This window comes from Podarcis filfolensis, assembly GCF_964270895.1.
Source record: "Podarcis filfolensis genome assembly, chromosome: 9".
Classification (NCBI taxonomy): domain Eukaryota; kingdom Metazoa; phylum Chordata; class Lepidosauria; order Squamata; family Lacertidae; genus Podarcis; species Podarcis filfolensis.
Window position 1 is genome coordinate 33508583 of NC_139610.1, and position 27835 is coordinate 33536417.

Consider the following 27835-nt stretch of genomic DNA (forward strand, 5'->3'; position numbering starts at 1 on the left):
GTGTCCTGGCTGTCAGGGTCTGAATCTGAGACTCAGGGGAAGAGACTGTGGGTTTTACACATCAGTGTTAGCTATCATGGTGATAGTGTTAGAAGATCTGTGCATATATATCTTTATAGAACTGTATACTGTATAGTAGATAGCAGTGTTTAGCTTCGTCTTGTGTCTGGAGACAACGAACACTTTGAACTATGTAGGAGAGAAGCTTTTCCCTTAACCGGAAACTTTGGAAAAAGATGTTCTGCTGGGTGCAGGAAATCTCTGAAGATTCTGCTGGAGTTCCACATACTCTGCTGATAATCACACTGGTTGAGGTATGGTGAACTACCAAATGACTTCCACAAGTCACCAACATGCAGCAGTAGTATTGTCTCCATATTGGACAATAAGTACAAATCTTAATAGATACCCTTCATAAGTTAAGTAGTATTATTACATAGTGGAAAAAAGAAATTTACAAAGTATAGCTGTAGATTTTTATCATCATTTAAAATAGAATGTTTGTAGCAGGTCTATATTAGTGGTAACTAATACATGGTATGGGGGCCTCATACAGCCCATTAAGACCTCACTTTTGGCCCACTAGCTGCAAACTTCATGTACTCAAATTGCCACAGCAATCCATTTGGCAGGAGTCCAAGTCTCCTAACCTGCCCCAAAGGAGCCGAGGATCTTTTTTGAGACTGATCTGTGGCTTCCAATGCAGCTATTTCCAGTGCCCCCAAAATAGGCTTTGCCAAATTGCATGCTTCTCTTAGGAGTACTGCAGTTAAACAAGGTGTAGAAATTAGACTTTATTACTATTAGATAAATCTCTCTCACACACAGAGATGCTCACCCTGGTTTGAAAAACAAACACGAAGAAATTAATCAAAATTGGGGCAAAAAGTTCAAGTGAACCATGATTAATGTACATATTTCAAAAGTCACACAGGGTTGTAAGGAATGGAAAATGTGACACAACTAGATACCAAGTTAGGTTAAAATTTTCCATCTGGACGCTCAATAGCATTTTATAAGTAATGACTCCCACAGTTTTGTGGTGGCCATTATAATGGCAGGCTAGGGTGGTGGTTATCATCTAGAAGAAAGATAAGATGGATGTCTTGCATCCTCTATTCTACAATCAACATATTATAGAAGAGTTCTCGGGTAATATGTGGCGACAGGATTATAATGATCCTGCCAAATTTAATTTTGTTTTGACTGGGCAGTTACTTCACTCTTCCACAGCACAGCTAAAAAGAATGACAAACTAAATACACACACATACACAGTGGATAGATAGTGGTATTGAAGTTTGCCTTCTGTCTCTTAGGGCTATCAGGCTTGCCAAAACCAGTTTCTGGACAGATGATGGTAGACTGTCAGCATAATTTCCAATGCAATTTGGAGACTCACCAACAAAAAAGACCCAAGTCTACATGTGAATACAAACGTATGTTTGGGGCTCAGAGAATGCTCACAGCACCACAAGCTCTTGTTAATAACAAACTATGAGATGAGTGTAAATTACTAACTATTAGGTGAGTGAACCAGACTAGTGTACTTTCTCTCTTACTACTACCCTCTGTCTGCCTGCCTGCTCAAATTTCCTCTTCCACACCTGACTAGGGAAAGTCAACAAAAGCACCCATGTGTCTTGAGATGATAGCTGCGGTGGGAAGCTTTTGAGGGCTGCTTGTTGGTTATTATACATCCAGAAAGTGAAGGGCCACCATGAAGGCTAGACAAGTTGGTTCTTGTACCAGTCAATCCTGAAGACTATTTGTGAATAATAATTCCCTGTAAAACACAGGTTGCCCCTTGGCATTGGTCTGTCTCTTGTAGTGAGGTACTCCATTACTGCATAATGCAGAAATAGGGAACCTTGACCCTCCAGTTGTTAAGAAGACTCCTAATTTCCATCAGCCTCAGCTGGTATGGTCAGTGGCCAAGGATGATAGTGCTGGAGTTCAGAAACATATTGAAGATCACAGGTTCCCCATCCCAGATGTAATGAAAGGGGAAGAGGTCTATGCACTGACTAATCATTGTCATCTGGGAAAATGTACACTCCAGAACCAGAGGGGGATGGTGCTTCAAGCTTCAAATAACTTTGTAAAAGGGTCATTTAAAGGGTTCTGGCAGGTAATAGATGGTCACATTACACTAAGGAGATCTCCTGCCCTTTTGGGTGTTCTCAGCCTCACTACATTGCAACTGCTGGTAGAGGATGGCTGCTTCCTACGTTAACTGGAGTGGCATGGGAAGCCAGAAGTCAGATGGAAAGGGCAACAACATAGCTATTTATTTAGTCCAGTATTTGTAGAACACTTTTCCATCAAGAAAAAAGGATAGCAAAGTTGCTTCCGAAAGCCCAGTAAAAATAAAACAAAAGTTAAATGTGAAACAATTGAAATAAAAACAATAAACCACCTGATAACACCAAAACACCTACAGAATCAGACAACTTTAATGTTTTAAATTCAGAGGTCAGAGAAGCTAATCAGATATACCATAAGCATGAATGATAAAAAATAATAATGAGGTGGCAAGAGAAGCTCATCAAAGACATAGCTGTCCCATGCCACTAGTGAGAGTTCCATAACCAGGGCACCACCACCAAGAAGGCCTTCTCTTCCATTATCACACCCTGAGCAACATTCACCAGGGTGGGGGTAACAAGCAGGGCCTCTTCCCCTTAACTCAAGGCCCAGGAATGTTGGTCTTCTCAAGTATGTGCTCTCAGATATCTATGTCCCAAGTCATTCAGGGCTTAATCAATCAATATAAATTGGACCCAGTAACACATAAACAGTCAGATCCACAAAAAACAGGCATTAGGAGACTATGTATTGACAACAGTGCTGTTCCAGCTCCTGGGAGAGTCAGCACAGCATGGAAATAGATCATAGGAGCTAAATCATAGGGGCTAAGGTCACGTCGCCCCCCCCATAAAATATTTGAGGGGGCAATGTTGATGGGCATTGCCATTCAAATGGTGTGTGTGACACACCATGTGATTCATTATGTGGGCTTACCTGCCCCCCCCCCAATATTTTATTCAAGTTGGCATCCCTGGCTATTGTCAACTTCTCCCAAGTATCTTTAAGTTTCCTACACTGACTGGCAGTTTATGGAAAGTAACCACACTTTAAGCACCACCCCCATTTTGAAGTGAATGTTTCAGTGCTTAATAGATGTGGCAAAAGAGATCTTTGAATGCTCCTCATATAAGAAGTGCCTTGCCGAGTGCCAGTCACAAAACAGCTGCCATTTTGTGGCGTAACGCTAAATTGGCCACAGCACACTGATTACACAAAAGAACTACATCTCTCTCACCCATGCACACACTTCTACATATACATCTCCCCACTTTGCTCTGCCCAAATATTTCTAATCACACACATAGCACATTTCTCAGCACCCCAACACATCCAGAAAAGCTTCACCACAAGCAAAGGAACTGTTGCCATTTCCAGAACCACCACCACCATTCCCAGAAGCTTGTTGGCAATCCCTGACACATACAATGCATGTAATGAACCTCTGGAAGTGTAACATGTAATTTGCTCCAAGGCTTATTTTATTACCTTTTTCCTACACCCTTATTACATTTTATTGCCTACACCTCTTTCCTAACCCATTCTGCTGAATGTGCAGATCTGGTCAAAGTTGTATGGCAGTTTATGCAGCAAGATTTGGACTATGCCGTTTATGCCTATTGTCTAACGTGTCAGCCTTCCAAACATGCGTAGAATTCATTTCTCATGTGGGGCATGGAATGTGTGGGTCTACCATGAAGAATTGGCAGTGTGCCCATCATACAAAATATCCTCCAATTGGAAAATCTTTTATATGTTGTTGATGTTGTTGCTAATTTATATACTGCCCTTCGTCGGAAGACCACAGGAAATCTTACAACATGAAACACAAATGTAAACCCATAACAAAAATGTCTTGACAATACTATGATTGAAACAGTTATATAAATACAATTATAACAAAACAATAAAAAAACAGATACTCATAACAGCAAGGGCATAGAAAGTAAGGAATAAAATCAGTAGCATGGTATCGAAAAATATAAAACAGTGCACAATTACAGAATCTTTTCTCTATCCCAAAGTAACTCTTAATCCTGGCCCTTACAGACAATGACCGACCTTCTCAGCCCTCACCTGTCAATATTCCTTTCCTCTCCCAGTCTCTTACCCTGGGAGATCTTAATCTCCCTGCACCTCACTCAGGGTACTGCCACCATCTATCTGCCACTTTCATGTGGGTGCAGTCCTTGGTCCCCAATGGCATCCGAAAAAAGATGAACAGCAAAGTGGCAATTTCCCCTTCAGGATATTGGCCTATCACTGGGCAGTCCATTGCCTACAGCATACCTGGCATCTCTCCCCACCCTGAGAAATACCCTGAGGGTGGGTTGAGTCCAGTTTGCCTGTTTCTATGCAGCAGCAGCCAAGTAACAATTCCACATGTACCAAATTGCTCCCTTTCCTTAATATGCTGATTGTCAGCTGTCGTCCCCATCAGAATCCATGGAGACTTCTATAACAGAGCCTCAAGGGTGGGGTTTGCTGATGAAAGTACAGGTGTTCCTTGTAGAAGGGGAATCACAGGGCCCACAGGGATTGCTTGGCTGATTGCTACAATCAATAACCCTTCAGCTTGTGCCTCTAGGCTGTGGTTGCCAGCTAAGTACCTGAGGGGTGGGAGGAGCAAACACAAGGTTAAGATACAGGCTGAAGTCTTCCAGGTGTTTCCTTCCCATTCCAGTCCTACCCTCAACCAAGCAGCCTCAGGTGGTGGCTCCCAGCTAAATAGCTGAGGGTGGGAAAACTTTACCCAAGCCTTCTGACATGATTCAACTCTCTCTCTCCAAGCAATAAAAGAAAGAAAGAACAGTTCAAACAACCTAGCCAAACATTTGTGTTAAAAAAAAAAATATTGATTGCAGACATGTGGTCTCAATAAGGCAGAAAATTAACACAAAAAAATAGTATTTTGTTAAAATGTATGTTTCACATTCCCTTTACAAAATCCTATTTAACCAGCTCTGAACTGCTCTAACCACAAAAGTCATTGGTGGCTAACTTTTTCAAGCGCTAGAATATGCTGGAGCAGGCAGATTTGCACTGGAATTGACTTTTGGGACATTTCCCACTTCCCCAGGGTAAAGAGTCAGAGCGGAATCCAAAGCCTTGAAGGCAGAAAGTGACATCATGGTTCAGTCGCCCTGGGAGGAAACCATCTGAACTGCTGTAGCGTCGCTGCAAGGTACCACAAACCACAGCTGCTGGATAATACCAGACAGAACAGTGTGGGATTTTTAAAAAAACAAATGAAACTGTAAAGCATATTGATATACCACCACAATCAGCTGGAAGATACATTGGTTAATTACAGCATTCAAAGATGGCCTTGTATTCCTAAACCCAACTATATTTGGAGCAGCCAATCAGTACAGACTAGAGCAGGCATCCCCAACCTTCAGCCCTCCAGATGTTTTGGACTACAATTCCCACCATCCCTGACCACTGGTCCTGTTAGCTAGGGATCATGGGAATTGTAGGCCAAAACATCTGGAGCGCCGCAGGTTGGGGGTGCCTGGACTAGAGAGTTGACCTTGCTATATTTACTGCTAACACATTGTTGTGCGCTTCCATAAAAATGTAACCAACACATCAATAAGTAAAACTCCTTAAGTAATTTTACCCTAGTGATCCTGCCAATGTTTTTCTTCTTTTATGGTACCAAGCTACCTCCATCCCCTTAAAAACAGAAGGAGCTTGTAATTCCTACGCCAATTAACCCGCAGTACTATCCCACAGTCCTTGTTGTGACTTTCAGTATTCAACAGGGCACAGGTATCATTTAGAGATGTGGAGGTAAAAAAAAGAAAGAAAAGCTCAGAAATAATGTCATCCCTCCCACCCAATTTGTCTGCTTCCCCTCCTGGACTCTCATAGCATTGCCTCCATAAGTTTGCAAGCTCTCTTCGCATTTGTCAGCCAGCATTGTGCAGTGATGTCATTTCCAAGTGGGCCAAGTATGCTGAATAGGTCAGCAGGCGTAGCATTCAGACCATGGTTTGTATGGTCAAGGAAATTGGCTGAACCTTGCAAACAAGGTGCAGACATATGCATTACTCTCTGAATTATGTGAGTACACTTGCCAATTTGTAGGTAGATTGCCAGCATTTCTTAAGAGAAGCCCCAATATTAACCACACCTAAAAGTTTAATATAGAGAGATTCAATTCTCTACTCATTAATTTAAGCAAAGCATTCAGGCAATTAATAATTAAGTACTGCAATTGTAAACCCCTGAACAAGCGCATAGCATCTGCTCCCAGAGCAAGAGCAAAATTTGTATTATTAGCCATGTGAGAGTTCCCATTTAGTGTCAAATGACATGTTTAGAACAGTGCACCGTGCAAGCAAAAACAAAGTTAAGGTGAAAGACTACAGCTATCACCTAAACAGCAGGTTATTTCTACCCTTTAGAATCTAGTTTCTATACCTTAATTGTTTGACTTGCTCCAACTAATGATAAGATTGAACTATTCCACAGCAGTTCAAACAATTAAGATGTAGAAGTTTTAGGACAGACTTTGTGTTCATAAACTGCATGCACTCAGCACAGAGAAGATGCGTTGAGTGGGGTGGTCTTGTATTTCATCTGAGGCTCTGTAGATTTATTAGGTGGTGGTGGGGAATCCCAGGTCAGAATCAGTGACCCAGGCTTCGCTCTTTTCCCCACATACTTTTCCTGCGGCTTGCATTTTTGGAGCTGTCTGCTGCTCTATATTTACCTTGGTGCTTTTTGTGCATTCCTGATTTCCATTTGTCATGCACTGTGGTGGTCAGCAATCTGCAGGGGGTGGATTTATAGGGACCCTACATAGGGCCATTTGTTGCGACTTTCTAGTCCTTTCCAGCTCTATGAAAATCCAGTTCTTGAAACGTGAACTGATTCACAACACAAACCTATGTTTATTTACAAGTAATCAGTGCATTAAAACAGAGCTAACTCCTTAGTGAGTGGTTTTCAGGACTGCAGCCTCGCCCCCCCCCCAAAGCAAGCAGCATATTTCTCATGCCAGAATTGATATTGCACCTCTGGAAATGGAGGAATTTAAAATATTGCCAGACATAATACCATCTGAAAAGCACAAACTCAGAAAGGACCATTCCAATTTTAGCTCTGAAGAGGAATCTTTGGTAGTTCCAGTCTCCAGTTCCAACAGAGTGAATTCTATCTTATAAATAGACTAAACAACCGCATGCAAGGGAGATGGTTTCCCTCAATGCAGTGACAACATTTGGTGGGTTAAGGGGGGGAAAGCCACTGAAAAGAGAATGAAACTTTAAGCTCCATCCACATTAAATGAGAACTCAAAATCCCCATTAGTAAGCAGCTGATTAGATTAACAGAACACTTGTTCACTGTGTGCCCCTGCAGAGATCAACAGAAGACGCCAGAATTGTTATTCAGACTTAGATAGGACTACTGAGGGAAGAAGCGAAACAAGCTTTACTCTAACTATTTCCATTCACACTCAATCATGACCTTAACAACACTTGCGCAATAGTTATCAGTTCACAACAGTTTTAAACTCTTATATGCTTCTCTGTTTGCCTAAGCAGACTAGATTACCATTTTTGTCAAGGGAATTTGGCTGGATTTTGTGGCCAGCACAAACAGCAAGTAGCATTATGACTTTACTGCACGTCAGTAATATTAAGACACAGCACTTCCTAAGGGAGATTCTTATTTCATAGACCCAGCCTAGCTGTCAAAGCAGGACAGCAGAGTTAGTATTGTGAAATATTGCTAAGACAACATCCAATTTTCATTTAGAGTCATGAGAGGTTTCTATGATTGTTGCTAAACTTCAACTTAACACAGTAGTCTCTCTGTGTTTCTGCACAAGGAAATGCAAACCGAAAGCAATCATTTTATTAACTTGCAGGCCACTGTGGGAACAACAGTTCTTATCTATCAGAGATATATTCCCATTCTCCATCCCACCCCCATACACACATCTATTTTAACTAAGTTGTACTATACAAAAGCAACCACAGGAGTCATGATCTGGGCAGAGAAACCCATCTCTTTAATTTCAAAGGAAAGTTAAGCGGGCATTGAACTTTCTCCCCATGAAATTCAACGGGCCTTTGAAGTATTTCAGTCTGGCCTGATTGTGCCCAGCTCTCTTAGCTACTGGTGAAAACATAGGATTTTTTTTAAAAAAAAGAAAACTGATGAGGGCAGCGAGTAGCACAAAAGCCTGAATAAGCATTTTTCACTGAACCCTGTGGTTCACTCAAAACAACGCATGTTCAGATATTTTGGTACCTATATTGGTTTTTTTTAGCTTTGTGTAAATCATACTGAGAAGCTGAGAGCGAGGGGGTGCTGGAGAGAAGACAGTGCTGAATGAATGAACAGGCTGCTCTAAAGAATGGCTTATTTGTGACTTTCATTGAGCAGAGTCCTGCAAGGGGAAGTGGGTGGGATGGTGTACATGAACTACTACTGACTTCTGTAACTTGTATCAGACAGAATAATATCCGCAGTTCAGGTACGCATTGCTTGTCAGGGGTGGCTAACCGGAGGACATTCAGGTGCTAACCAGGCTAAAACTCCCACTGTCCCCAACCATTAAGCAATGCTGCCTGGGTGCAGATAGGTGCTTTACAACCTCTGGAGAGCCAGAGGCATGCGCACACACACACACACCGGCTTAAAGAATTAAACAGTACAACTTCGACAGAGCTATCTTATTATTGCTAGCCAGGAAAGTCCCTCCTGCCCCTTTACAAAAAAAGTAAGCTCACTACTCAGAGCCCAATAACAAAGCCCCCCCTTTTTATTTTAGCAACAAGGCAAACGCTGCGGCATCTTTTTTTAGCAAAAGCCCTGCATTCTTTTCAGGGGAGAAAAGGCAGAAACATAAACTTTCAGGTAAAGAAACAGTTCTGAGCACGACTAGGATCATTCACAAAAATAAGTCACATTTTGAGCAGTCCCCCCCCCCGCCTCAATGCATCACGTTTGCTAATTCCCTATAACCACTGGGACTTACCGCAGTGTTAGGAAAAAGAGACCCAACCCATGCACACCCAGCTATCTATTGATCTACCTACCTATCTACCTACCGCTCTTCATGCCTCCTTGTTCTCGGGTTATCAGCAGCTCGCCGGCTTCCGACCCGGCTGCTCTCAATTCAGCCCACTTTGCAGAATGGGCGAGAGAGGGAGAGGGAATTAATAGGCAGCGGACGGATTCGCCGCCACTTACCGGGAGGTGCCGCGGGAGCCGGCGAAGGGAGAAGCGGCTCGCCGCCTGCGAGGAGTCCGGAGCGATTCCCAAGCAAGAACAAAGGCTGCTGGCAGCGAGCAAGGCGAGCTGAAGTCCTCTGGCGGGCGGCCAACTTGTTGCTCTTGTTCTTGCTCCCGCGGAGCAGCGCGTCTTGGTGCGCGCGCTCTCTCGCCGAGCCTGCAGCAGGAGCGCGCGGGGGGCTGGGCCGGGGGGGAGGAGGAGGAGGAGGAATGCCGGGGATGTCCAAAAATAACACGGCGCACAAACCACCCGGGCTCTCCGTCTCCGGACTGCCCTGGCTGCTCTGGCGCACCTGTGGCGGGGCCACGCTTTATCTGGGCCGCCCCGGGGCTTTCTTCGTCATCCCGCAGGGGGCGGGATACCCACGGGTGCTTGCGCGCGCCAGGGAGTGGGTCGGTGGGAGGAAAGCGCGCAAAGCTTTCCCCTCTCCACCCGGGACTATCAGTTTGTACAAAATAAATCTGGAACTCCCTCGCTCTGCGAATCTTCCCAGGCGACTCAGGCAGAAGGGAGTGTTTAGCGCCAATTAACAGTTAATTATTCAACACAATGTGGCTTTTATCCGACCAGCCGGTCTGCCCGCCACGCCCCTCATCCGCCCCAGCACAACAGCTATTGAGCGTTTCCCTTTGTCACCTGGCAGCAATAAGTCCCCAATTGCTTCCTTTCCCATCACTTGGGATTCCGGGCTGCTGTTGGCGACGACGTCACAGGCTGCTTTCCAAAGGGGCGCCTTGACACCAACGATAATAATATCACCAACCCTTTGCAGTTCCAGTGAACTGGCTGGGGTCTATGTTTGGTAAAAGGCAGACGATGCAATTTCTTGCATTCGACTGGTTGGGGGGAATGTGTATTCTGTACCCGCGATCAACACCTCGTTTAGTTGTCAATGATGGCCTCTACCAATCCAAGCTCACTTTCTGAAAGTAGGCCATTTTCTTTCCTTTTTATATATAAAACAGAGTTGGCACAGTGTTTTAACATTAAATAAGTAACATTTAAAAGGTGGCTAACAAGGCAAGTTAGTGCAATATTAAGCCAACTTCAAAACCCAGTATTGCATAGCAAAGTTTGCAAGCTAAACTTTTTTAAAGAAGTACTGCTATAATTGTTGAAGAGCATTCACTGAAGGAAAAAAGGGGAAACAAAAAGATTACTAATACAAGTGGCATTTGAACAATAATGCAAAGAAATATACCCTGCACATAAATTAATATCATCAAAAATGTCTTAAACTAATACATAATACCCAAAAGCCTGTATGCTGCTTTCATTCTCATGACACAGTATCTCCTTCCTGCCCAGTGAACTTTTCATACTCCAGAAAGCTATTGATAGTTGCTACTGTGAGAGCGGATTTATACTCCCAATACGAAGCACAAGTACGATAGCTCTGGATATGTACTTACCACATCAAAAGTTTTGGAATATGTAGCTCTTCCCACCACACGTATAAGCACATGTTCCAACCATCTGTTTTCAATAGCTTACATTCAGCACAATCTGATGCATATTTACTCAGAAGTAAGCCCCACTGAGTTCAATGGGGCTTACTCCCAGGTGAACATCAATACGACTGCAGCCTGCCTTTAAGTAACATCCCGGTACCCTAAAAAATACCTATATATTTTGTCCCATGCTAGATCAAAACAACAGCTACATTTCATATTTTCAAAGGAAGAATAGCCACTGCTCTTGGGCTGTGCCCAATCCTGTTTTTACTTAGAACTAAGTCCAAATATGTTCAGTGAGGCATACTTCAAAAAACTAAACATACCTAGAAGGGAGCAAGTCCCAAAGTTGCAGAGCGACTTAATTCTGAGTTTAAAAAACCATAGGTTTGCATTATTAGTCACCCCCTCTATTCCAGTTTAAGACTATTAAAATCTGGAACGGGGCCCAGCAACATTTTCTCTCCCCACTACTCTTTAGACAACCAATCAACAGAAGAGCTCTGGTGAACCCAGAAGCTTGCTCACTGCTTAGTAACTTTTAATTTAATCCTAACAAAGGTATTAGGCTTCTGTTGTTGCTTTGTATCGGTAAAAAGCAGACAAGAGTTGCTTTTCAGGAGTCTTACACCAGCACTTTGAACATGTGGGAAGAGTACCACATGTATAAGGACTGGTGTCAGGAGCTGGCATTGTTGGGAACCTGACCACTTCTTCTCAGAGGGGCCCACTGCTGAGCTCTGGAGCTTTCTAACTCTGCTGCTTCTCCTCCTTGCTGCTGTTTAATGTTCACTTTCCTATTCTGAGCATGAAAGCTATGGCAGAAATTTGCCCAAATCCTGGGGTGCACTTTGCCATTCTCTCAGAGAGAACATACTCACCCAAAATAAGCTAAGTGGAAAAAAGAGGTCCATAAAGTTAGAAGGGACATGGGTGGCGCTGTGGGTTAAACCACAGAGCCTAGGACTTGCCGATCAGAAGGTCGGCGGTTCGAATCCCCGCGACGGGGTGAGCTCCTGTTGCTCGGTCCCTGTTCCTGCCAACCTAGCAGTTTGAAAGCACGTCAAAGTGCAATTAGATAAATAGGTACGGGAAGGTAAACAGTGTTTCCGTGCGCTGCTCTGGTTCGCCAGAAGCGGCTTAGTCATGCTGGCCACATGACCCAGAAGCTGTACGCCGGCTCCCTCGGCCAATAAAGCGAGATGAGTGCCGCAACCCCAGAGTCGGTCACAACTGGACCTAATGGTCAGGGGTCCTTTACCTTTTTAAAGTTAGAAGATGTGGCTGCTGGTTAAATTGTCATATCTATTTCGGAAAAATAAATTAATCCAGAAGTTGTTTATTATGACCAATGAAAACATCACAAAATAGTGCACAACCTTTCAATTCAGATAGAGCTCTTCATCAGACTTGATGTTAAGGGGTTCGGGAAAAGAAAAATATTGGCAACGGCAGGGGCACAGAGTGGGCTGGACCCAATCTACAGAGGAGCATTGAGGGGGCGTTTTGCCTACAGTGGCAAAATGCCTCAGGCCAGCACCACTGGGTGGTTGTAAGGACTGAGCTCAGAAGAAGTAAATGGGTAGCAGTGACGGTGTTGCAGAGGGGTTCCTTTCAGAGAAAGTGGCCCACACTGCTATCTTCCCTAAGCACCCTTCAAAAGCTGGAACCAGCACACAGGAATATAACAAAGCCTGCAGACTTAAACACATATCAAACTAGAAGCACGCTACATAAATAATACAAGGTCCTGCTTGAGTACATTCACAGCTGCAGAGTTATATGGCTTTGGTTTCAAGGCAATCTGCACAAATAAAAAGGCATAATTTTGTCATTCGTGAGATAAGATCTTATCGAGAGGCTCATGGTCAAGCAAGTAAGAATAAAAGTAGTAATAAATGATTGCATTGTTTGTCTACTATTCTTTCTTAGATGAGCTCCCTTAGGCAGGATCAGCTTCAAGTTTAAAGATACTCTTGATAAAGTGCCCATTACTAGGCCTTTTCTAACACCAGTAAGGCACTGCCTGATAGGCTTACTACACAGAGCATGGTATCAAATCTGGAGTGTTGTGTAGAAATTAAATTGGGGCTCCCAGACCCCCAGCTGATAAAAGATGAAGAGTTGGAACAGATAAGGCTTGCTGGAGACACAACAGGAATATGTAAGTAGTAGACACCTGTTGTCAAGGGCACTTCCTAGCCAAAGGAATGCACACGACAGATAGTTAACTCTTTATTGCCAAAGATAACACTTACAGTCCCTTATATAGCTCTGGATACTTAGGCTTACCAATCTAGTGTCTAGGCAGCTATTCCCAGGTCCACACTCTATGGAACAGTTGAAGCAACAGAGGACCGCTACCCCTCCACTAGTTTATGTGCCTTCCCCTGACAGGCTGCACACACACAGCTGGAGGCTATTCCTGCATGGAAACTGCCTCTGCTCATCCCTTTTCAGTCCCCTCTTGGTTCTGGGAGACAGTGGTACAGGAGAGGGTGGAGAAGCACTTGACCTGCCTGATCTGCCTCTTCCTCCTCCTGCTCTGAATCTTCTGCAGCCTCTGGCTCTTGCCTCCTGGCTGGTACAGTTCCCCACAAATCACTGAAACCACCCCCCCCCGCCTGCTTCCAAATCGGACTCCAGCCCCACTTCCATCGGCGCACACTGGTCAGCATCCATTGAGTCCCTGACACCCGTTAAGGATGAGACTAGGGATGGGGAACCTGTGGTCCTTCAAATGTTGGCTCCCATCATCTCTCACCAAAACATCTGTTGGGCACCTGGTTGAGGAAGGTTGTTGGGAGTTGGAGTCCAACAACATTTGGAGGGCTACAGCTTCTCTGTCCCTGAGTTAAGTGATTAAGTGACACTGGGTGCATTGGAGGCGAGTGGGAATGAACGATACAATGGATCATTGTGTTACTCACAGGAGGTAGATAGGTACCAGGGTGATGCTACAACCAAATTAAAGGGACATTAACAACAGCAACAGAAGGACAGGCATTTAGAAGGACCTGTCCATAACTTTGGAAAGGGGTTCATGGACTATCTAGACAAACCCCATGCAACAGCAAGGTCCCTCTGGATTCTAGATCCTAGATCAAAGCCACATAGTCTTATGGAATCCAGCTGTTTCACAATGTTTGATCTGTAGTGTTTTCCCCAACTCTGATTCCTACCAACTGGTTAGTGTGGGGTTAGCAGCTGTTGGGAGGACTGGAAAAGCTTATGTGCCAGCTAGGTTGGATCTCACGGATGAAGTTTGAATTCCTTAAGTTTTTTTAAATATTAAAAACAGCAGGTAATTTTATAACTTTCTGTTGTACCCTGTACCCAATGGCAATTTCTTATAAGAAAATTCTTTCAGGCATAGCTAAACCAGGAACAGATATATCTACTTGGCAACACCATGGGAAATGTCAGAAACAATTTGGGGGGGAATAAATTTTAATATCATGTGAAATAACTTGAATGAAACAATTTGCCATGCTTGAGAATACTGACTGCCCTGTGCTACACCAAAAATGGAGGGAGGGGAGGACATTGAGTCTGAACTGATTTTCACAACCTTGGTCTTTCATGGTGGCTAAAAAAATATGTAACTGAAGGTCGTATATAAATGGAAATGATGCTGTGAATCCCCCCTTTTAAAATAAACGAAACAAAAAAACTCCCATACAATATGAATGCAGCCACAATGATGCAAAATGATACAGATAAGATACAATAAGCCTTGCAGAAAGCATGCAATTTTTATATAAACTCAAATGATGACCTAGTTCAGCCTTCTCCAGGTGCCCGCTAGAACTCCGATAAGGCCTAGCCAGTGTAGCTTGGAATTATGGGAGTTGTGATCTAGTAACAGGTTGTTAGGTTGGGTGAGGCTGAACTACTCCTAATCAGTTTATGAAAGGGATTCCAAAACTCCCCACCTCCATCCTGCCAAATACCACTTAAAATGCTGAGGTTCTTGGTGGACCACTTAATGCTTTTTCTCCTAGCTGTAGCAATTGTAATACACTGTGTTAGATGCTGCCTTATTTTTCATTGCTTTTTCATTGCTTCTTTTTTCCTTTATACTGTACAACAAAAAAACAATATAAGAAAGAAGCACATTTAACATGGACATACCATAGTGGAACACCTGAATGAAGCTTGCAGCCCACTGGTGGTCCACATATCATAGTTTGGGAACCACCTTAGAAAGCCTTTGGTTATTAAATTGATAAACTGAAGCATCAATTTATCATTGCTGATTTCAGGGACTACCACACATCTATATATGACATTTCACCCACTAGGAAACAGTAATCCAAGCATCATCTCAAGCGCTGGGTGTTTGTTTGAGGAATCAACTGCTATACAGGGAAGAATTTGAAGATTTGTTGGTAAGAATTATGGTTGGTTCTCAAAACATTGCAGAGGTGGAAAACAGTGACTCAAATAATCAGGGAGCTGGAGAAACTGCCCTCTGAGGAAGCTTACAACCTTTGGGTTGTTGTTATTGTTTTAAGGGAAGTATAGGGGAACATGACAGAGGTGTATAAAATTATGCCTCGTGTGGAGAAAGTAGATAGACATTTTTCTCCCTCTCCCATAGAACTAGATTGCACCTCTCCTCTGGCAATAATGATAAATACAATAATGATAAATTAAATTAAATTAAATAAGCACTTCGTGGCCCTTTCATGTCACCCAAAGTTGATTATCAGAAGTGGCCCATTCTCTCTAATGGTAGGGCCAGTCCTTGGCAACAACAATATACCGTATGAACAGGTTGAGAGCTGCACCTGATGCTTGCTAGGCTACCTGGTGCTGCTCTCAGACTGTTCTTGTCTTTCTGCTTCTGCCAGAGTAGCCCTTCTCTGTCTGCCCCAGCTGGAACAATCCTGCCTTTACTCCATTGTGCAGCTGCACAACATATTTCTCTTTTGGATGGGTTCACGCTTTCAAATAATTGGAATAAAATTTCCATAAAACTGGGATCAATTGGAAATGCATGATGAGCAAAGCAGGAAAGTATCCTTTGTTACTGGTCTTCTGATGTTCATACATCCAGCTGATGCAGGTATCTGATCCATTAGATCAAGGAAGAAAAAAAAATGTGGTCAGTTATATCGCTCACCACATCCTCCCTTGTGTATTATAGATTAGGAAAGCTGGCATGCAATAACCAAGGCAGCCTAAGCTAAGCCATATGGTTTAAGGTAAACTTTTAAAGAGGAACCAGCAATATGAAGAAGCCAGCTAAAGGATTGAGTACACTTCCAGAAATAAACCATACTGATAGTGGGATATTGAGGAAGAAAGCTAAGCAAGGGAAACATAGATAAAGAATGTATTTCAAGTAGTTGCAATAGTCTGCATGGATGAGCTTAGTCACTCAGCAAATGTGGGAGTAGTTTTTATTAAATTATTAAGAAAAATCCTAACAAAATTAACACTGTGGCTGTAATCCTAAATATAACACTAGTGAGTTCATCCCTTGGAACTTAAGAGGAATTTATGGAGCAATTCTAAGTGGGTTGGGAGTTTTACCATTTCCAAATCTGAGATGGTTCACTCTGGTCAGAAGGAAGAAGGGTTTTTAAAAAAGACATTAACTCCTATGGCATGGTTCCATTTCCAATTTCCTATCCTTTCCACGAGAGAGAAAATAACTGTGCAAGCTCAAGGCTGGCATAGGTACAGGTTACAATCCAAGGCCATTCCAGGGGGGGCGAAGGAGCTTTGATTTGGCAGATCCAAAACCATCCCTGGCCCAGCTCACAGGATGCCTCCTGGATGCCCCAAAGTGGTCCTTACTGCAGGTGTCAGTGTAGATCTATGCCCATGGAGCTTTCAGCAAGCATACTAGTGGCCTCTGGGGCAGAGATGCTGCCCTGCCAGCCGGGCTCCTCTGTGCTAAAAGAGGAGGGGGTCCCCCACCCCCGCCAGTCTTCTGCAGGGGTTAGAATAGAAATATATTAATTCTTAGTAGACATGCGCTGCATGTGCTTCTTTTGCAGGCTCTCAGATACAGCCATATGATTCAGAATTATTCCACAATTATCCCATCCAGTCAAATCTGAGTTTCCAAGCATCTTTGGTTACATATAATCTTGCACTGATTGGGGCTGGGAAGCGAAGCACAATAAATGTGGTCAGAGCAAAGAAAATCCCCCTTGTTATTTGTGCTTGAGTTTACTCACGTCCCACTTATGGTATTTCAGATTATTAACATAATGAAAGCTGTTGCTCAGTATTTGTCTTTTTATTATTCTAACTGGATCTCCCTGAAGGCTGTAGTGCCAGAGAACAAATGGAAGAATTTTGTTGGTTTCTATGTTAGTTGTTCCATATGTTTTCAATGAAAAGTACTCTCTCTTTCTCTCTCTCTTGGCTCATGAACAGACCCAAGAGTGCCCATATATGTCAAACAATTGAAATGTGCATTTATGGATCTGAAGTATTTCATAGTCTTCCTTGTGAAGAACTGATGAGTGATTCCACAATATACTGAAATTATGTTTCTAGCCACACTTGTATAAATTTGGAAGAAAAAACAACAACCCTGAGACTATATTTATTTTGTAGTGTTGTTAATTCCTTGCTGAGAATATCTGTGGAATGTATGCAGTTTCCATTCTAAATAGTTATCTTAAAGTTCTGAAGTCCTGTTGTGTGGAATATGTAAACATTCAAAGAATGGCTACTCTTATTCTGTCTTTAACTGCTAAATTAACAGAAATCCCCCAATCAGAACTGAAATTTTCCGCAGTTAAAGAAATGGTGTCTGAAACCAAAGAGAAAAATATTGTTTTGCTTTTGCTTTTGCAGAAGGATAAGACAAAATTGATCAGGCACAGTGAAGTGTGGGTATAATGCAATAAGTTTAGGTTAGAGTCTAAACATTATACCGGTAAATGTTTCCATAGAGGAGATTGTTTTAAGTTAGGATAATCTCCTTTATGGGAACACTTTCAAATTCTAAACAAGCATTTCTACATTCTATTCCTTACTTTTGTGATGGGATGTGAAAAATTGTGGATTTTAGAAAGAATCTAGGACTTGTGTCCAGATATGATCTTTTAACCAAATTACAGCATCAGGAAGCCATCTGCATCACATCACAGATATTTAGTAATAGTCTTAGGGTCTTTCCAGGTGAACATTTTATGGCACAATGTGCGTATGCACTGTGTTTCCTTCCTTCCTTCCTTCCTTCCTTCCTTCCTTCCTTCCTTCCTTCCAGTGGTGGTGAGATCCGCATAGATCTTTAATTTGCACAGTAGGAAACAGAAGGAGCTCAAATTCAGTGACTCTATATAGCCATGGTTCAGGCCACGGTTTAGCATGACATGAATCAACTGAGCTTTTTCCTAGGCTTGTGTACTCCCGCTCCACTGACTTGCCCTTCCGCAGCTGAGGAGAGGCTTCCCATGTCAACCATAGCTTCCACAATGTTAACAATAGTTTCCCATGTTATCCAAACTCGGAACTGTTTGGTTAGTCTCAGCAAGTCAGCTTCATAACCCATGGCTTGAAAACCATGACTATTTAAAGTAGAATGATACTGCTTTAAATGGGTAGTGCAGATGGCATAGGTGCCAACTCCCTGGGGCCCTGGGTGCCCAAGCACCCAGAAAATTCCCCATGAAGGGGCAGGACACCCACAAATTTTGGTGCCAGGGCCATGCAATTTGCATTGCACCCACAGCACCTCCCAAGGTCGTGGAGCCAAGCTGGCACTCCTGGCAGATGGGACCACAGTTCTGTGTACAAGACAGGCAGCCCCAAGATGTGCCAATGTGGCCTTAGGCATTGGGTGCACTTTCAAGATGTGGATGTAGCCTTAGACACAAGATACACACTTTTATTACCTTACCAATAAAGGTTCAGCAATGTGAGAACATTTAAGTCTGGCAGCAGGAAACTAAACAAGATGACATCCAGGAGAAGTCAGTTATTACCACACAGCTACTACGCTTGTAAAACAGAAACATCTAGGAAATTGTTTGTGGAAGTCTAATGTAACGCTTGGGAATATATTTTTTATTATTATTTTGAACTAAAACTCATGTTTATGTGTACCTATAACATTCCACATTTGAGAAAGCAATTTTGAACACATGCAGTGACTTTGAGAACGATTTCCAGATAAGATACGTTTTGGCAGAGATCCCATAGACTAGGTCAGCCAGGGGAAAATCCTCCCTAGAGATCACCTGGTAGAGATTGCTGACTGTACCACAGAGGTCTCAATACACGGTTCAGTTGCAATTGGCCTCCTGTATCCATGAATCAGTTTTTCTACAGAACAAGTTCATGTTGGGTGTTTAGATAACTGTGAAGTGAAGGATGAGTTTCACCAGGCTGCCTGTTCCACCCTCTTGTGGGATAAATTGGCTTTCATTATTGGAAACAGCAACAACAAAAATCTTAAAAATGCCATTCAAGAGGATTACCATGCAACAGTAACCCTTCGAAAGCAGTTGAAACAAACCATCTATTTCTGGTGCTAATGTGGTGGGAGAGATGATTTCAGAAGAGCATTAGTAACATGATTTGCAAATGTAATTAATTGCTTAGAAAATTAGACTTAATTTGCTTTCTGTGTCCAATTTGCTATGTGTCATTAGACATATAAAAACCAGAGGGTTCTAAAACACAACCAAATATACCACAGCACCAAAATGTGAACCAAATAAGCATTTTGGGCTCAAAATGTGTTGTTATGGGATAGGCAATTATTTCCCAGGTCAAAATTATGTAAGTTGGAAGGCTGTAGTCAAATTTGTTGTATTCACCTCTTCCAGCATAAAGATGGTTATGGCTAATATATACAGTCGTCTCTCAACTTAAGGGGGGATATGTTTTGAAGATACGGTGGTACCTCGGGTTAAGAACTTAATTGGTTCCGGAGGTCCGTTCTTAGCCTGAAACTGTTCTTAACCTGAGGTACCACTTTAGCTAATCAGGCCTCCTGCTGCTGCCATGCGATTTCTGTTCTCATCCTGAAGCAAAGTTATTAACCTGAGGTACTATTTCTGGGTTAGCGGAGTCCGTAACCTGAAGCGTCTGTAACCCGAGGTACCACTGTAACGCATAAAGCCAAAATCACATATAGACAAAACACCCCACCCCATAACCTCTGAATGCACTCCCAAGTAAGTGCAATGGTGGGTGGAATTGCCAACATTTACCCGCTCTGGACACTACTACCCCTCAGCGAGGCGTTGCAGGCCACCTCTGCTTCTGCCACTGTCTCCTGCCACCACCATGACAAAGCCTCACAGACTGCTGCTTCTGCCACTGCCACCCATTGCCGTGGTGAAGCTTTACAGGCTGCTGATTATTGTGGCACTGCTGCCAGACAGGCTGCTGCTGCTTCAGCCTCCCCCTGCCATTGTTGATTCTGCCACCGCTAGGCTGCTGCCATTTCTCCCACCTGGCAGATTTGTTGGCAGTCCCATATTATTTGTATTCACTATGACTCATCACCGTACTTTGGATTGTTCTGAATACCATCATTTGGTAGCCAAGCCCAAAACTAAAAGTCTCATTTGAATGCATTTTGGCTTGCCTGCTGATGAAACTGAGTGTGTGATGATTAATATTGTCATTTATCCATTTTAGACCCCTAAGTACTGTAGTAGCAGTTGCCAGGACGTTGTCCTGTTCACCTCTGCGTAGTTCCTGCCTTATTTCAGATCTTGTGATATATCGATATATCACGATGTTTAGCTGGTGATACATCGTGATACTGAAAACCAGTTATCATCCAGCCCTAAAACAAACTATGATTTAATGTGAATGAACAGTGTAGTGGTTCCCGTTGCCCAAAGTCCCATCTTGGCTCATCTCCCACTCCTGCTGTTGCCTCCTTGGGGAGGAAATTAACAGCCAAAGTGGGGCAGTGCTTTTGACACCTGCTAATAACTTGTTTTCTTTAGGCAAGCCTATCTAGACATGTAATTTTATTATGCATATCTGTTCTTAAACTGTGTTGATTGTATCTATATTTTGGTATTTTTATTATGTCTCCTTGTTTTTACAGTCTCTTGATTTTATCAGCATGTTCTTATTAATATTTTATACTATTTTATGGAGGGGGCAGATTTAATTAAGCAGTCTATAAATCTAGTTAAATAAGATGCGAATAAATCAGACAAAAACCAGGCTGGAAAGAAAAAAATCCATGTACAGTTGTACCTTGTTTTTCAAACGCCTTGGGAGTCGAATGTTTTGGCTCCTGAACAATCGAAAACTGGAAATGATTGTTCCGGTTTCTGAATGCTCTTTGGAACTCAAACATTTGACGCAACTTCCGCCGCTTCTGATTGGCTGCAGGAGATTCCTGCAGCCAATTGGAAGCTGCACCTTGGTTCCCAAACGTTTTGGAAGTCGAATGGACTTCCAGAATGGATTCTGTTTGGCTTCCAAGGTACCACTGTATTACAAAATATTCATTTTGAGCCAGTACATTTTTTTTGGGTGGGGGGAGACCATATGAAGGTCATGTTCTTAATCAACAGTTCTGACACATCATAATCTATGGGGTGTCACCTGGGGATTGGGCTCACAACAAGGAAAGCAGGTCAGAAACAGGCTTCATATTACACCTGAGCCAGCTCTCAAGATTTGTTTCCCCCAAATAAACCATGAGCAGCAAGCAAATAGCAAACCTTGGATTCTGCTCCTGGTTTGTTTGGAGAGAAACAAACCACAAATACTGGTTCAGGCAGGTTAGCCTCTGGTTTGTTTATTCCATAGCATTCATCCTGGAGAAGAGTGACTAGTGGGGTGCCACAGGGTTCTGTCTTGGGCCCGGTCTTATTCAACATCTTTATCAACGACTTGGATGATGGACTCAAGGGCATCCTGATCAGATTTGCAGATGACACCAAACTGGGAGGGGTGGCTAACACCCCAGAGGACAGGATCACACTTCAAAACGACTTTGACAGATTAGAGAACTGGGCCAAAACAAACAAGATGAATTTTAACAGGGAGAAATGTAAAGTATTGCACTTGGGCAAAAAAAATGAGAGGCACAAATACAAGATGGGTGACACCTGGCTTGAGAGCAGTACATGTGAAAAGGAGTCTTGGTTGACCACAAACTTGACATGAGCCAACAGTGTGATGCGGCAGCTAAAAATGCCAATGCAATTCTGGGCTGCATCAATAGGAGTATAGCATCTAGATCAAGGGAAGTAATAGTGCCACTGTATTCTGCTCTGGTCAGACCTCACCTGGAGTACTGTGTCCAGTTCTGGGCACCACAGTTCAAGAAGGACACTGACAAACTGGAACGTGTCCAGAGGAGGGCAACCAAAATGGTCAAAGGCCTGGAAACGATGCCTTATGAGGAACGGCTAAGGGAGCTGGGCATGTTTAGCCTGGAGAAGAGGAGGTTAAGGGGTGATATGATAGCCATGTTCAAATATATAAAAGGATGTCACATAGAGGAGGGAGAAAGGTTGTTTTCTGCTGCTCCAGAGAAGCGGACACGGAGCAATGGATCCAAACTACAAGAAAGAAGATTCCACCTAAACATTGGGAAGAACTTCCTGACAGTAAGAGCTGTTTGACAGTGGAATTTGCTGCCAAGGAGTGTGGTGGAGTCTCCTTCTTTGGAGGTCTTTAAGCAGAGGCTTGACAATCATATGTCAGGATTGCTCTGATGGTGTTTCCTGCTTGGCAGGGGGTTGGACTCGATGGCCCTTGTGGTCTCTTCCAACTCTATGATTCTATGATTCTATGATTCTAGAGTGGTTCCCCACAGAAGTGGGGGCTTCTAAGCAGCATGCACTATTAAATTGTGTGTGTGTGTGTGTGTGTGTGTGTGTGTGTAGTCCTTCATCCACAGATCTCAGGGTGGTTCACAACATAAAAATATAATATAAAAACACCAAATACATGATAACAACAACAACAACAAAAATCAGTAGCTTCTCCTTCCATCTCTCCCACAAACACATTTAAAAGGGGTATAAGGTCTGGCTAAAGAGGAATGTTTTTTTTGTCTGGTGCCTAAAGGTGTAAAATGAAGGCCCCAACCGAACCTCCATGGGGAGAGCATTCCACAAATTGGGAGCCGCTGCAGAAAAGGCTTATTCTCATGTTACTACCCTCTAGACTTCTTGTGAAGGAGGCACATGAAGAAGGCCCTCAGATGATGCTCTCATGGTCTGGGTAGGCTCATATGAAGAGACACAGTTCTTGAGGTATTGCGGTCTTGACCTGTTTAAGGTTTTATAGGTAAAAACCAGCACTTTGAACTATAGTTTAATGTGATGTGCAAACCAAGCCATTGTCAGCTCACTTCTCTGAAAGGTGCCTTGCCTCCAACACCATTAGACGGTGGTTTGATTTTTCATAAAGTTATTCATGACCTAAATATGGCTAATGCTCAGCATTCCTTAATCTCACTGTAAATTATTTGTTGGTTGCCTTGAGAGCAGTGCACAGTGATTGTAACGCTCAGTTTTCCAGCTGTAGTCATGTAAGGCTATGATCCTCTAGCCCTGTGTTGTGGTACAGAAGAATGCAATTGGCAAAACCAAGCCAGCAGGTTTCCTAGCTAGGTGGTGAAAATGACTGGATCCAGTTGTGAAATTGACACAACTGGAGATCAGGCGTTTTCAGCCTGGTCTGTAAATATGTTTACTCAGAAGTAAGCTTAGCTGCAATCTTTTTGCAGGCATTTTTTTAAAAAAACCATATGTAAATATGTTTACTCAGAAGTAAGCTTAGCTGCAATCTTTTTGCAGGCATTTTTTAAAAAAACCAAACAAGTTCCTAAAATGTTTGCAGTTGTGCTGCTTCACAAACTATAAAAACACACAGGAACACATACACAACACTGCCTACATGGTTATGCCATACTTGCTATATTGCTAAAACATACATTGTACATGCAATAAAAAATTGCTAGATCTCCAGAAGTGTGGGTGGCCAGCTGCAATTCTATTTGTAGATTATAGTAGAATAGCATCTGGATGTACCTCGTGTTTCTTATAACAGACCAGGAAAAGCTGTAACCATTCACTAATATTTACCCGACTTATTTTAGAATCTGCATGTATAACTGTTTCCACTTCGGGAACAGATCCCATATCTCTAAATCATATTGGCTGTATTGCCAGAATGCGTTGGAATATTTCTGTACAGGGATATATCTCTAATACTAGTGGTAAATTTTTCATTCACAAATAACTGGTGGAAAATTAACCAAGGAATCAGACCTCGACAGCAGCTATACTGTGGCTCCTCACTCCTGCTCTGAGGCAAACTGGGAGACAGCAAATCTCACAGTAGCTGCACTTCTTTGCATAAGCAATAGATAAGATTAAAGTAGATAAGGTCGAAGACAGAACCCAGATGATTTGCAAGAGGGTGGAATATAAATACTTTTCTAAATAAATAAAAGTAATAATCCTCAAACAAATCTGATATGTATCTACAAAAGGCTGTTACTCCTTGTGGACCTTTGCTGATGGAAGCTAGCCAGTCTCCTACTAGACATCCTATGGCGTAATGCTTACTATTCACTCAATTTCTGATTTGCTGTCCTTCCTCACCCAGTTCTTGATTGATCTTTGGGTATATGAATGCTGCTGTAATACTGTCTAGGCAGTGCACAGTCATGTAAATGTGACACATGGTTGCTGTGTGCAGTAGCACTGTCCATTGTGTTTGTCAGTGTTCTATGATGTCTATAGGCCTTGACGCTCATGCTTTTGAGTTAATGTTTATACATGCACACATACCCATCTTAATGAAGTGCATCGGCTCTGTGCTTGGTTTTGCCAGACATCCTCTTTTCACTCACACTTGACTCATGCAAAGCATGAACAGTCCAGCTGTATGGAAGGAATTCCACCAGTCTGAGTTGCTACACTAGCAACTGACTCTAGGATGTTTGTGAGCTGGTATAAACACTGTAAACTGTATAACTCTTGTAAATCCTTATCTCTAGACGCGTGTCGACAAAGAAACATAAAAGAATTAAATGATACAGACTTCTAACAGATTTATAGTCCTCAAAAAACCGAGGTATGGAACCAAATATCATGAGATGTGTTAATACACTTTAGAATGTATATACTTTATTATATTTATGATCTATGGTATTGAAGAACCTGATTTATTTTGACATATTATTTGATATTACCAGCTGAAGAAGGCGTTTACTCCGAAACAGGGCCCTGTCCTGGTCACCACTACTGAGTCGTACATCTGATTCACACTCCGGATACTCCTTTTCGGCCCTATTTGATTCTTTAGTCCTTATTTTGATTCTATATAATATGGACTCCTTTTGACTGCCATTGAGACTTGTACAAAATAATTGTTGTGTACTGGTATTTCATGTACCTCTATACTATATCACTGCATATTTGAAACTACATTATTTCTGTACTTAAACGTTTTACCTTAAAACTATCGTACTTACACGTTGTGTTTAAATCTACTATCAGCTTCAAACTGTTATTCTTAGCAGAATATATACGTTTTTCTATTCAACTCTCGAGTAGGAATTATTCCTTATATTGAAACTTGTGGCCTGAGTTCTTGGCATATCCTTTTTTGGTATAAACACTGTGGCTTTTGATGCTCTGCTGGTGCCAATGGTCCTTTTTAGACTTGCACCATAGATTGTGACAGCATCATTTCTAGGTATTTACCGCATCTAGCTGTTCAAACATTATCAGTTCAAAAGCTATAAAAAGCAGAAAGAATGTGCAACCCATTTCTATGCATTTTTATTTGGGAGCGTCCCATAAACATGTTAGAAAATGACTGCTGCTTTAATTTACTTAGCAAGAGCTAATTCAAGGTCAAGCAAAACATTGCACAACAGACACATGTAAGAGTCTCCCAAATCTTTAAAAATGAGTAACTGATGCAAGAGTCTGTGATCTGGATCAAAAGCACGGAGGAACTCCTGAATCCTTCCCTTTCCAATGACATTTCCACTCAAAAGCATCTCTCAAGCTACTTTTCGACTCATAGCATGGACAGACATTCCTACTGCCCACAATGGTGAAAAATTGTTCAGTTTTAGGGGGCAATTCAAAGCAGAAAAATGTCTGGAGGAATAGTTTTAAGCATTCTCATGTGTGTATTTGATTCTTAGAGCAGTCTCCTGTGGGTGCCTTCACTAAAAATAAGTTGGCACCAGCAGGGCGTTAGGCATTTCTACTTAACACCTAGTTTTCATTACATTTAACTCTTTTTAAAGTAGTTCCTTTTAAAGAAGTTTTGTAAGTCTAAAGCTGCAGCCCCAAACAACGTAGGAAGCAAGCCCTACTGAACACAGTGAAACTGGAACTTACTTTGGAGAAAACATGTATGGGATTGCAATACACTATGTTAGACATTCCTATTTCTGATACCACTTAACATGTTTATCAGGTTTTAGTTTTGACTTGGTGTTAGAAGTCCTTGAAAAGAAATATTAGCTCATTTGTCATAGTTTGAAGCATAACTAATTCAGTAAAGTGCTTTCAAAGGTACTTTGAAAGAATCTTTCCATTATTTTTATTTTTTCCACCAAGGAAATTCCTAATCCTGGGAGACAATCCCACCACAGACATATCAAGAATGTGTAACCAATATGTGAAAATGCATATAATTATGGTCAGGTCAATTCACACGTTCTTGTAATGGAGGAGGTAACTGGGTGTGGATGGTATAGGAGGAGACAGCGAACTTATTTCTGGCAGTTTCTCTGAATACTATATACAGAGGAACAGTTTCTTTATATTCAATCGCTATCATTTATTTATTTAAGTGATTTCTAGGCCACCTTCAACAGTCAACAAAAACCAGTACTTTCCTCTCTTTGTAGTCATACTGATGTTCATTTTTGTTTCTTCCAGCTTTAACTGATAACCAGGTCTAACCAAAAGCTCTAGCATGATTGCATGAATATATTCATAGCATGTTGTTTACCAGAAGTAAGTCACTCGTCTCACTGGGCTTTGCTCCCTACTGAGTGTCGTTTGCAAGGCAGGCTTAATATAAAGTGTGAGAGAGAGCGCAAAAAGGAAGCACAGTAAATATGGTTGGACACATACTGTATACAAAAGTGTAGCTAGTGTCAGTATCTTTTACAAAAGAGTTCTAGCTACAGTATCTCTTGGTAAAGGACTGCTGGAAATTACATTGTAGCTGCCAGCATTTCAGTTTGGTTTCACTTTCTTAATTCTGATAGTATGACAATTTAAAGACAAACCTGTTACAATTTCACAGTGGAATGAGGATGATAGGATCAGATCAAGTTCTTTTGCATACCAAAGATACAGGCACAAGGAAGGAACCAGGGCAAAAAGATTTGGGTTCGTTTGTTATTTTTATTAAGCAACTGTTTAGAAAGCATTTGGACACAAAAATGTGCCATATAAATTCCCCTCTGATAAATATTCCAAATTACCTATGGGTAATTACGTGTAGTGAAATGTACTAGGCGAAAAGGCCCCAAAGTCCTTGAACTTTATATATAGTTAACGATGCGCTCCTGTTTAAGCAACAGGAACCCCTGGATCAGCTTGCAAGCATCATCCCTTCTGTGTACTATATTTTACAGGCCATTCCTATAAATATACCTCAAAGGCAGTTTTTGGTTGTTTATCTCTGCCTTCTAACTATGATAGAGAGAAGCAAGTTTGGATGGTGTGTGTATGTGTGTGTGTGTGTGTGTGTACACACACATACACACACACACACACACGGAGATTACTCTTTTTTACCAATTGACAAATCAGTAGTAGGTAAGGAATTTAAGTTTGCTTGCAAAATTGATGTCATGGAAGCATTTGATTTATTATGAAGGCACCAGCAGGGACTCCATTTGGATTCAATATTACAGTTTGCCATACTAGGTTTTTGTAAGAAAGCAGTGTGAAATTTCACATAAGATAGTTTTGTGGCCTTCAAATTTCCCATACAGAATTTGTTCTGTTTCCACTATGGTTTCACATGTCTGTCTGACTGGTGAGCTTTCTAGTCAGGTGCTAACCCGCTGTAATGAAAATGACCAGAGGC

General features: G+C 42.1%; 1 protein-coding gene across 10 annotated transcripts in view; it reads right to left on the reverse strand.

The window, feature by feature from the left end:
* Positions 1–27835, reverse strand: part of PALLD (palladin, cytoskeletal associated protein) — a 216108-nt gene that overhangs the window by 142018 nt on the left and 46255 nt on the right. The window contains exon 1 of one of the 10 annotated variants that reach the window (XM_083631012.1): positions 9300–9816. The exons of 4 other annotated variants lie outside the window; for them this stretch is intronic. The gene's annotated coding sequence lies outside the window, so the exon portion shown is untranslated. Of the gene's footprint in view, positions 1–9145; positions 9817–27835 lie in introns of those variants that run through there. 5 more of the 10 variants (XM_083631011.1, XM_083631003.1, XM_083631015.1 and 2 more) reach the window with 5 other exon arrangements.